General features: G+C 42.1%; 1 protein-coding gene across 5 annotated transcripts in view; it reads left to right on the plus strand.

Annotated features, from left to right (window-relative positions):
- ERC2 (ELKS/RAB6-interacting/CAST family member 2) overlaps window positions 1-12,379 on the plus strand; it is a 956,481-nt gene that overhangs the window by 236,949 nt on the left and 707,153 nt on the right. The gene's annotated exons all lie outside the window — the stretch shown is intronic.

The raw sequence follows: 12,379 nt of genomic DNA on the forward strand, positions 1-12,379 counted from the left end.
CATGCATCCAGTCCACAAATATGTTTTGAATGCCTGCTCTGTGCCAGGCCCTGTGTTGGGAGATGGAGTACACTGGTGTGAGCAAGGCAAGCAACTCCTGCCCTCATGGAACTTAGAGCAGTCTGACTACTACACTGAAGACTGTCTTGTGAGTTTCCCCAAGACAATAAAAAATACCTCCCATCAGGTCCTTTTCATAAGGCTGTTCTTTGGGTTAGTCTATGAGCTTGTTATGAGATGGCATTTACTTAGCACTTACCAAGCTCATTATAAATAAGTATTATAATTCCTGTTCCCAAGTTTTCAGTTTGTCCTTTGTGTTTTCTTTTTTTAATATGCTTTTTTTGGGGGGAGAATAGTCACAAAGTAGTTGGAATGAATCAGGGGATGCTGAATCCCCGGTCTGTCATAAACACAATATGGATAGGGGAATGTGCCTTTTCATCATATCTGGAACATTTTCAGTTGGTATTTTATTTATTAAGTCATTTAAGAAAAGACTTTATGCAGATTTTAAAGAAATTGCTGTAAAATTATATATAATTAGAGAGTATACCATAATTTGATAATTGGGCTTTTCTCAAGTAAGAAATAATCCTTCCTTTTGTCCTAATTAGGTTGAATAGCATTTAATTGTACCCCTTTTAAGCCAGAGGTCAAGAAATAGAAAAGTGATCAGAAAAATCTGGCTTTCTTCATCTTCCACAAATAGCTCTTAGAGTTACTTTAAGGTAAGAGGCTCTCAGGCCACTGTCCTTCTCTCGGGAACTTAATGATAGTTTAATCAAGTCAAGAAGGAGATGCTGGGTGATCTCATTCTTGATAGACTCTGATAAGCTGGTAATGGGCAGAAATGTTTTCCCAAAGAGGTTTAGGTTTCAGCTGCACAAAGAAACTGTCTTTCAGGAAATGTGAGCCCAGGTGCAATACAAACTTGTCTTTTGCCCAAGGGCTGTCTTAGGTCCAAAGATTCTTGGGCCTTCCAGCTAAGACATGTGTGACTTTAATGTCAGTGGTTATGGAATGCATTTTATTTTTCCAAAGCAATTAGTAGCATAAGCTTGGCTGCCTTTTAAGAGCTTGAGTTTAGTGATGCTGAGAACTCTCTGCTGTGGTTGCCAACTGTCCTTTATTCTAGATTGCAGTACAATCGTACATGAGTTCCTCAGTCAGGACATTTTGGGAGGCTTTCTAGAGACACAAACTCAATTATAATCAGATTTTGTAATTTTAATTTACCGTTACAGCTATTTATAAGAGTGGATAATGTCTTTTGGATAACTAAGAGAAACCAATTTTCATCCTCAATGTAAGACATTTTTATATCCCCCTAAAATGCACTGCAGTTCATGGATAAGGTATCTTGAGGCTTTCAAAGTGGAAAATAGAGTTTTCACCTGAGGACAGTCTTGGTTACAAGTGGTTATTAGGGAAAGTGATTGCAGACTTCGGATATTGCCAACAGGCTAAATCCTCCTGTTCCACTCAGATGTCCTGCGGTATTCTGCCTAATGGTGGAATACAAAGATGGCCAAACCAATGTTCTGATGGCTGTTTTGATCCAGGCATTGGAAGAAGTTATGTTTTTGCAATCTGACTCTGAGTTAATGGCAACATTTGCTTCTTGTGTAGCCAAGCATGTTAATAAAGCACCCTTTCTGAAAGTGGTCCAGAAAACCGGCTTCTAGAAGCAAAGAGGAATTCTCTAGAAACATATTAAGACTTAACGCTCCTAGTGTTGTAAAGAAGTTGTTCCATGAGAACGAATTTATTGTGCGTAAGAGCATATTCTTAACTCTTTATTCTTTGCTGATAGCAAAATGTATGCACCTCGTGGTTAGATATTGTCTTACTGTTTTTTTTAAGAAGTCACTTAACAATCTGGGTTTCTACTTAGGGTATAGCCTGTTGTACCCACTGAAGCAAATGGCTTTGATCAGTCCTCCCCTGGTGGCTGGGCTGTGTATGGATAGATAGAAGATTATGGAGTGTTGGGAAGGGATACATAGCTAGGCTTGTGTTTTAAGAGATGCTTAGAATTGCTTTATGTTCTCTTTTACTAATTCTATGCCTAGTTCCTTACAAAGGAAAAGAATATTAAGGAAAAAGAGCTTGGTCCATGCTGATTTCTCGTACTCCTGGAATAAAGTTTTGGTTTACATACAGTTCTCTTAAGAAGAGAAGACTGACCCCAAAATGACTCCATCCCATGTTTTTTAAGTAAAAAAAAAAAATGAGTATGAGAATTTTCATATAGTTCAAATAATAAATAATGATAAACTTCCAAATAATAAACTTCCATGGGAGAAGTCTGTACATGGAGCAGAAGGGACACAGAGGAAGTGGTAATTCTATTTGTGTGCTGGCCTTGGTGCTGAGTGATGTACACGATATATTGTTCATCCCTTACGACAACCTTGAGAGATAGATACCCAATCCACTCAGTTGCTCAAGCTGGAAATTTAGGAATTATCCTTGATTGTTCCTCTCACCCGCTACATCCTATTTATAATCAAGTACTGATGATTATACCTCCACTTATATTTCACAGCCATTTGACTCCTCTCCATGTCCCCATCTAACCCCCTGGACTAGGCCACTATCATTGTTCACTTCTTATCTGGTATCCCTGAGTCCACAGTTTCTCCTTCATCCTTTTTCTACATGGCATTAAGAATGATACTCTTAAAAGTACATTGCATATCATGTTATTCTCCTGCTTAAAAACCTTCTATAGCTCTCTATGACGTTTACTGTGAAGTCTAAATTCCTTCCCATGATCTAATCCTTATTAATGACGCCCCTTGCTTTCCAAGCTCCAGAACACTGATTTGTCAGTTTTTCAAACATCCAGTATCTTTCCTTTGCCTTTGTCTAAAACCCAGTTCCGTTTGCTTCCTTTCCCCCTATCAGGTTCTTTCTCATCCTTGAAGTCTCTGTTTAAATACCACCTATTGAGGTCTCTGTTTAAATACCTCTGTTTAAATACCACCTTCTTTGACCTTGTAATCCAAGTAGGTCCTTCCCCTTCTATGATATTCTCTCTCTTGTCACCCTGTTTCCTTCATAGCATTCCCTATTTAATTTTTAAAATTTGCTTACTTATTTTTAGCTTTCTTGCCCACTAGACCACGGGTGGGTACTATGTCTCTCTTGTGTATCATGGTTTCTTCAGTCCCTGGCACTGTGCCTGTAATATAGTACATGCTTGATAAACACCTGTTGAATGAATAAAGAAACTGTGTCAAACCCAAGGTCACTTGGGTTTTATGCTATTGACTGTTCTCTCTAGTGAGCACCCAAGGTCATTGCCATTTTCTCTGCCACCCCCCACCTTCTGTTGTACAGTGGGCTGATGGTGCTGGGGGTTGGGGTTTGGCCTGTGGTGTCTTTATAGCCTAGATCCAGTCCCACGGTTACCCCCTGACTTTAACCATCATTCATTTGCTGGTAGTTCCTAAATCTGGGTCTTCACAACATTCTTACCTCACCTCTAGCCTACATTTCCAATGCCACCTGGGCACCTTTTGACTGAGCCCCCGGTGTCTCAAACATAACTTGTACAAAACTTGAATTCATCAAATTCTCTGGTTCTCTTTCTGTGTTCCTCATCTCAAACCAATGGCACACTTTCATCTGCTCAGTTGTCCAAGTTAGAAACCTGTGCATCTTCCTTGGGAGATTTTTCTTATCTCCAAGTCAGTCAGTAAAACCTACCACTTTGAACCTCTGTGTATCTTCTGACTTAGGGCCCTTCTTCCTCTACCTACCATCTCTGCCTTAGCTCAGGTCACTGTCTTCTCTGACCTATCACTACAGCAGCCTCCTCGTGGGTCTCCCTACTTCAGGTCAGGGCAGCTCCAGTATATCCTTAGATATCTATTGGAAATGCACGTTTGATCAAGTCACACCCTTCTTGAGCCCTTACATAGCCTCCCCATGGAGGTTGAGAGGAAATTTCAAATCCCTTAGCACATTAGAAGGCCAGGGAAGTACATTGTACTAACTTATGCACAAGTTGTGGGGAATATATAGGGCAAGGATATGAAGAGCAAGACCTGATGTATCACTTGTACACTTTTTGATATAGTAATGCCTGTGCTTACTCTGGGCTCTGTGCTTGCTATTGTGTATTCAGAGAGTACAAATCTCTTGTCATGGCCCCTTCTTCTTTATGTTTTCTCTGATCTCTTTTTAGTGGTCATTTTTCATTTGTATGTACACACACACACACACACACACACACACACGTGTGTTTATTTCTGTTAGTTTCTACAACGTATAATTGTAAGTTATGTTTTCCTCAGGCAGCCTGGGCTCTAGGAATTGATCAGTGTTTCTAGGTGCATGTTTCAGATTCCTAATACCTTAAGTCAGAACCCAAGCATGTCTTTGTTGTGAAGTCTTGTGAACCCAAATGCCAAGAATTTTCTGAAAAATTTGAAAGTATCTAGTTTGTCCTTTTGTTCACTGTTGCTGTCACCACCATTGTCAATAACAATTAATACTTACTGAGCAAATGGTGAATTGTGAAATACTAGTGGATTTTGAAAATCAGCTAATTGGGTCATGACCAACATGTTTTAAATAAAAAAGATTAGAATAGAGCAGAGTGGAATAGAATCAGAGTTTCTCATGTTTAGTAAGTAGAGGAATTGTTTCATGAAACTTTCTGTTAAATCCATGTTGTTATAGACTGCTGTTGCCACCAGCATTCCATTCCCCATTTCTTCATGGATACACAACTGGACTGCATTTCCCAGATGCACTTACATATTTGGCCATGTGACTAAGTTTTGGCCAATGGAACATGAGCAAAAGTGAATATACCACTTCCAGGCATGGCCTCTAGAAACCTTGACTCAACTTATCACTCAAGTTGCTTCCTGTAGCCTATACTAAAGTGTATTTCAGAAAATTGCAATCGAAAAGTTTAGAAGCTTTTGTATTATTGCATTTAATTCTAATAACCATGTGAAGCAAGTACTATTACCATTCCTATTTTACAAATACTGAAGCTGAGACACAGAGAGGTTAAGTTACTTGGTCAAGGTCATGGAGCTGGAGATTAGTGGAGCCAGGATCTGAATCCAGGCCATTAGTCGGCAGAGCTGGCATTTCCATCATGACATTGTGCTCTCTCATGATGATGCCTGTCTCAGGTACAGGCACAGCCAACGCCAAGAGCTTTTCTCACATAGGTGACTGGAGCTCAGTTTCCAGTTATCCTTTTTCATTGTTTCGAATCTGTTTTTATAAACATGATCTCCACAGACATTGTGAAAATACTATTGTGAAATATGACTCTGAAGGCTTCAAAGTGTCATGCTGGGGATTAGCAGTGTTATTCCCAGGGATTCTAATGTGAGTCTGGCTGCCAAAAATCCCTTCCACTGTTTTGGAAAGGACAAAGGGTGGGGGGTATAGTCCCATTTATAGGGGAGGAAGGGTAATTTCTAACATATGGCTCATGATTTACTATCTTGAAGAAACTTTTATCTGTGGCTTGGTAGCTAGGCGTCGTCAAGCCAAAGATGATGAAAGTGTTTATGAGGAATGGACTTACTAGTTCAATTATTATTTCAAGGGAATGGCCAACAGGAAAATTATACCAATACAGTTTTTAGAAGCTAAACTCCAATTGTGTCTTTGTGGACAGCTTGATTGTTTTAGAGCAGTTTATTCAACTTCCATTATATCTTCTCAATAACTGATCTCAAGAAGTTTTAGTCTTAACCAGGGAAGGAGGGAAGTCATCTGTCTTGTCACTCAGCAGTGAATTTAGATGGGAACTGCCTGACTGGATGTGGTTGTCTAGACTCCTTTGAGGATGGGCTGTATTTTTAATATACTTTACCTTTTCTAGTATTTCCCACAATGTATAGTGCTGTCCTGTTTTAATTAAAGAAGACACACCGCCCCCCCAACATATCACATTTATACACATTCATGGAGAACAGGTCTGGAAAGCAAGTTTATGGCAGACTGTTGATGGCAGTCATCTCTGATACTGGGATTACAGGTAAATTTCACTTTTCCCCCAAGCATTATGTGAACCCCGCCCCCACCCCCCCAACCAAAACCCTCCCAAAACCACTCACCACTTTTGGAGGTGGCTCTTATGATCAGCATTTTTTTTTTAAACGTATGCCCCCTCCACCCAAAGCTGCTTACCAGCTGTAGTGGGACATGCGGGCATCAGAGTTAAGTGTCAGTTCAAGGCCTGTCTCCTTTGCTCCAAGCTGGGTACTTCAGGTGAGTGCCTCAGTTTCCAGATCTGCATTTTAAAATGGGCATAATGCCGGTTACCCTGTGAGGATTAGAAATACAGTAATGCCTGTCAGCAGTTGGCATGGGGCCTGCCCGAGTAGGGGTTCAGTAAACAGCAGCTGTTGTTATTTTTCTGGATACATCAGTGTGGCTTGCTCGTCCCTCACATTGTCCCTCTCCTCTCCATGCTCATGGCCCCCCTTCTCTGCCAGCCCCCATTTCCTCAGTTATCAAAATAGCTTCCGATGATCCACCTTCCTTGAACTCCCCAAGTTAAGGAAGTCAACTAGACTTAGCAAACAGTGGTGAGTATCAGCAGTGGGCAGGCACTGTGGAGTTACGTTGGGGATTGGGAGGCCACCTTCTGCTGCACTTTCCCAGGGCCCCACGGAAGACATATACGTACACATGCAGAAAGAGTATTGCAGAGAGCTAGGTAATAATGGCTAAGAGCACAGGCAAGGAATTGAATCTGAACCGTATTATTGTAGGCCGCTCAGTTCCTCGGTTTCCTTGCCTGTGAAATGGAAAAAATTCTGAAGATTGAAGGACAGAATATGTACAGTTTAGCACAGTACCTAGTACATGGACACTACTCTAAAATGTTAGCTGTTGTTATCTGCGTTCTAATGGAAATAAAAGCATAGTGCAGGACAAGAAGGAAGAATTAATATATGTGTGTGTGTGTGTGTGTGTGTGTGTGTGTGTGTGTGTGTGTGTAGCCTCCTGCAGTACATGGGATTTGAACTCTGCCTTTGAGAGACTGCAATGAATGAAGGGTGTATGATAGAAGGGACAACCTGGGGACTATGTTGGGGGGAGTGTGCATGGATGAATGTGACCGTAATGGCAGGATATGGGGGCGGTTATGGTGGGGCATGAAATCAGAGGGTGATGTGTAGCTTCTTTCTGGGAAATGCCTTCTGCCTTAGGTTTGAGACCATGTTGTCAATTTACTTCATCTATCCATCCATCCGTCTCTCCCTTATCTGAGCACTTAGCCTAGTCATTTTATCTCTCTGGGCCTTAGGCCCCTCATCTGTAAAGTGAGGATAATCACAGGACTTTGGGGAGTTGTGGTTGAGGGCTGTGTGAGAGAGGTGCTTGGTAATGGATGTTAGGTGCTCTTGTTTTGGCCATGTGCTAGAGGGTGTGCTGTGTGCTAGGGGTTAGGTAACTACTCAGAGTGTGCCCTCACACAGTTTGCTGTGTAGCTCTTAGACTGGGACCTGGGTTTTTTCCTCTGGACCTCCTGAGGACCACAACTTGCCTCTTGGTTTCACCTTGCTGCCAGCTTGCTCAACAAGGCCTCTGCAAGGGCCTCCCATTTACCAGCTCTGCCTGTGAATGAACTCCACATGTGACCCATCATTGCCCTTCTGCCTAGGCTGCTTCTCACCTGTTACACTTTTCCAAAGGGACCATCTGCCATCTTGGGGGCATCCTATTCTTGTGACCATTCCTGTCCCCTCCCAGGATGCATGCCCCTTTTCCAGCTTCCTGCCTTTCCTGCCCTTCCTGCATTGGCTTGTCCTAATGCCCTCCGAACTCCAGATGGTCATGAGGAGTGGGTCGCACCATTAAATAAATGTTAAATAGCCAACATTTATTCAACTATGTTCCAGGTACTCTTCTAGGCACCACTGCATACTGGCTTTATACCTGTTAGCTTATTTCATCCTTGTAACAAATGGGATGGGTGCAGTTCTTGTTCCCATTTATAGATGAGGCCATGAGGCACAGAGAGGTCTCCATCCTGTCTGAGATTTTACAGCTGGTTGGTGGTAAAGCCTGAAGTGTTTGCAAATCAGATGTCCCAAAATCAGTTATTTATATGTTTTACAGGAGAAAGAGACTACTGTTCTTAGAGATATGAAAAAAATTCTAAAATCTCAAAAGTTTTTTTTAAGGTACAGTCATTAGGAATCTCTGGCAGTATTAATAATTTTGTTACTCAGCCTCATACTTGAAAGGTAGTTGCCTGGCTAAAGTGTCAGATTCATGCTAGAGATGAGCCATTTTGAGATGTGCACTAGTGCCACCTGCCTCAGTTCTTTGATTTGTGCTTCTTGTCACTTATGTCAGTCTTTTTGTTTCAGTTTTCCACTAGTTTTAATACAATAACAAAGGCAAATGCAATGAAACATTCTAGAGTTGCACAGAATCTGCTGCAGAGAAAGACTAGATGGTGAGCATTTTGAGCAGATTTAGGGTTGACTTGCAAGCAGCACCAACAGGTTTTGTTCACCATCTGAAACCCTAAAATTCTGATTGAGTGCATGCATGGTGGTTTAAAAGGCTCCATCTGTGATGCCTGAAAGCCAAATGTTTGCAAGTCCCACAGGGGAAGCCAAGGAACACCTGTGTATAGGGCACTTCTCTTGGGGGGGGTGGGGATTGGCCCTGGGCTCATTCATGTGAGCCTACCTTGTCCCACACAGGACAATGTCACACCATTTCTGATTCAGGAGCATCTTTGCTTGATGCAAAACAGCTCACAGTGGCTGAAATGGCTGACTAAGTTTTGGCTGCTTTAGAAGATGGGTAAGGATGGATGGACTCTGCCATTGTCAGATTGCTTGCGTGTGGAATGGCCAGTTCTTGGCACCATGTTTTAGGAATGAGATTAGAAGCTGGAGCTTTTCCAGGGAAGGGTCATCAGGGTGGTTCTTATTTGGGCTCTTACGTTCTACCAAGAATGGCCAAAGGACCTGGAGATATTTCAGGTAGAGAAGAAAATTCCATAAGAGATAGATGTGGCCTGGCTTCCCATACTTGGGCTGCCTTCTTATGAAAAGGAGCTAGGTTTGTTCTGTGGAGGTTGCATGTCAAGAGTTGGCTGAGCTTTTAAAGAATGATAGCTGTGGCTCAGAATCTCAGCTTTGCTTCTCAGTGGTCTGATCTTGGGTTGCTCCATTATCCTCTCTGAGGCTTGGGTTTCCTCATGACAAGTGGGGATAAGATTTGTGCTTATCTCCCAAGTTTGGGTTGAGGGTGAGATGAGGTATTTTATGTCATGTACTTAGCACAATGCTTGGGACATGTCAAGACCTCGATGAATGGCCAGCATGGGTGTTGTTAAATTCTGTGTAATGAAGAACCAGACCAGATGGAGGAGAGTTAGAGGGAGCAGATTTTGAGTTAACATATGTAAAGAAAACTTTCCAACTATCAGAGTTGCTTCGTGGAGTTGTGACTGCCCAGAGGTAAAATTTTCAAACTTCAGCTCCGTGACCCACATCAGGGATAGGAAGAGATTCACACTGTGAGTGAGAAGCCACACCAGCTAGTTCCTGTGGTGCTTTCCGATTCTGTGAGCCCTCAGTATCTTACACTATAAGGTTTTACTACAGATGGGTGTTTGAAATGAAAATCTGTTTGAAAAGAAAAACTGTGTCCTTTTTTTGTAAAAATGTCACCACCACTACCACAGCGTGTTCCCTTCATGGTCCAAAGTATGGCGTGTGTTTCCAGCCAGGGAAGTCTTCTGCGTAGGAGCCGCCCTCTCCTCCTGTGACGTGCAGCCATCTGGACCGTGGGGGTGTGCAGGGAACACGCTGTTGATTCATATGCCATCCCCTGCTGGCATCTCTAAAATGGGCCCTCTGGTTGGAGCTGTGAAGCAGCCAGACCCACCCTCCCGCACGCCTTCTCCAAGTACTTGAGAAAGAAGGGGACATGACAAAAAGTGTATAAAGATCCAAGAATGTGGAATGATGGTTGGGTGGTCCCTGAGGGCAACTGGACAGAAAGCCAGTGACTTTCTTCAATCCAGTTTTAGAATCAGTGACCAGAAGTATGATACCCAGATTTATGGCTCTCAAATGACGTTTTAAGGAGGCCTGGAGTTCCCAGAAGGTGCTTTAGGGATCCCTGCAATGGAGTGGGTGGGCTCCAGGCCTTTCCTCTCCTCCCACCCCATCAGTCAGAATAGATCCACTTTTTTCCACTTCTTCGTTCTCTACTTGAACCACTCTCCCAACAGGTGTTTGCATGGCTGGCTCCTGCTCATATCCTCCAGATCTTAGCTTGAATGTTTCCCACTCTGGGAGTTCTTCCCTGATCACTAGATTAAAGTTAAGGGGTAGCTAGTGGGAAGCAGCCGCATAGCACAGGGAGATCAGCTCGGTGCTTTGTGACCACCTAGAGGGGTGGGATAGGGAGGGTGGGAGGGAGACGCAAGAGGGAGGAGATACGGGGATATATGTATATGTATAGCTGATTCACTTTGTTATAAAGCAGAAACTAACACAGCATTGTAAAGCAATTATACTCCAGTAAAGATGTTAAAAAAAAAAAAAAAGTTAAGGGGAATGATAACAGGGAAAAATAAAGTACCTTAACTGATACTACAGTTCAGAGCTAAAGAATTAGAAATTTGACCGCATGTTCAGCATGGCTCTGGATCATAAATTTCCCTCCCCCATTATCTCCATCTCAGCATCCATTTATCACTGTTTGTACAGCACTTATCTTCTGTATATATTTGCAGTTTTTAATTTGTTTCCTTTCCTATTTCTTCTGTCTCTCCTACCAGACAGTAAGCCTCATGATGGCAGGGACAAATCTGTTTTACTTCCTCCCTATCTCTAGGATCTGTCACACTGTCTGAAACATACTAGATGCTCAATTTTATCGTCTGTGTGTCTGTGTGTGCTGTAGAATTTTGTTTGGGAACAAAACAAACTTTTACTGTTAAAATGAAAGTTGTAAAGCCAGTCATCTAGAATAAGAAGAAATGGAATCCAACCCTACGCACTCCGTGCTGCTTCACACCAAAGCTGGAGTTCTGTGCACGACCTCTGAATCATGAACTATAGCAGATGCTAATTTTGCCTGGCTCAGACCCCCTGGCCTCCCATTTACTGGGCAGGTGTGCACATCTTCTAGTAGCTGTGGGTGCTGCTGCCAAGACTCATACCTGTGATCTTTCCCAGAGGTGTGCCTTCATGTGGCTAGAGTTGCCAAACTTCCTCCTGTCCAGAAGTGTCCAGGCAGCCCCCACGCAGTGACTAACTAGAGCAGAGTTTCAGAAGCCCAGCTTCCTGGAGTCAAGTGGGGTAAATTCTGGGGCAGAGTGGACTCCCCAGAGCTCCTGCGGGCTTAGGCTTAATTTTCTTTCTTTTTTTAAAAAATGAGATATAGCACAATATGATATTCGGTTTCAGGTGTACTACATAGTAATTTGACATTTGCATACACTGTGAAATGATCACCACCATAAATCTGGTAACCATCTGTCCTCATACAAAGCTATTACAATATTATTGATCATATTCCTTTTGCTGTGTACTATATCCCTGTGGCTTATTTTATAGCTGGAGGGCTGTGCTTTTTAATTCCCTTCACCTGTTTCACTTCTACTCCTACCCACCTCCCCTCTGGCAACCATATTCTCTGTATCTATGTCTCTTTTCATTTGCTTTGTTTTTTAGATTCCACATATAAGTGAGATCGTATGAGATAATCTCTGTATGACTTATTTCACTTAGCACAATACCTTCCAGGTCCATCCATGTTGTTGCAAATGGGAAGATTTCACTTTTTTTGGCTAACATTCCGTTGTATATTTATACCACATCTTTTTTATCCATTCATCTATTGATGGACACAGGTTGCTTTCATATCCTGACTATTGTAAATAAAGTTGCAATGAACATTGGGGTGTATATATCTTTTTGAATTAGTGTTTTTGCTTTTTTTGTGTGTGTGTGGGGGTAAATATCCAAAAGTAAAATTGCTGGATCATATGGCAGTTCTATTTTTAATTTTTTGAGGGACCTCCATATCGTTTTCCACAGTGGCTGCCTCAGTTTACAATTCCACCAACAGTGCACAAGGGTTTCCTTTTCTTCACATTCTCACCAACACTTGTTATTTGTTTTCTTTTTGTTGATAGCCATTCTGACAGGAGTGAGGTGATACCTCCTTGTGGTTTTGATTTGTATTTCTCTGATGGTTAGTGATGTTGAGTATCTTTTCATGTGTCTGTTGGCCATCTGCCTGTCTTCTTTGGAAAAACTTCTATTCAGGTCCTCTGCCCATTTTTAAATCAGGTTGTTTTTTCGATGTTGGATTGTATGAGTTTTTTGTATATTTTGGATATTAA

The sequence above is a fragment of the Balaenoptera borealis genome (genome assembly GCF_965194805.1).
Source record: "Balaenoptera borealis genome assembly, chromosome: 12".
NCBI classification, from domain to species: Eukaryota; Metazoa; Chordata; class Mammalia; order Artiodactyla; family Balaenopteridae; genus Balaenoptera; species Balaenoptera borealis.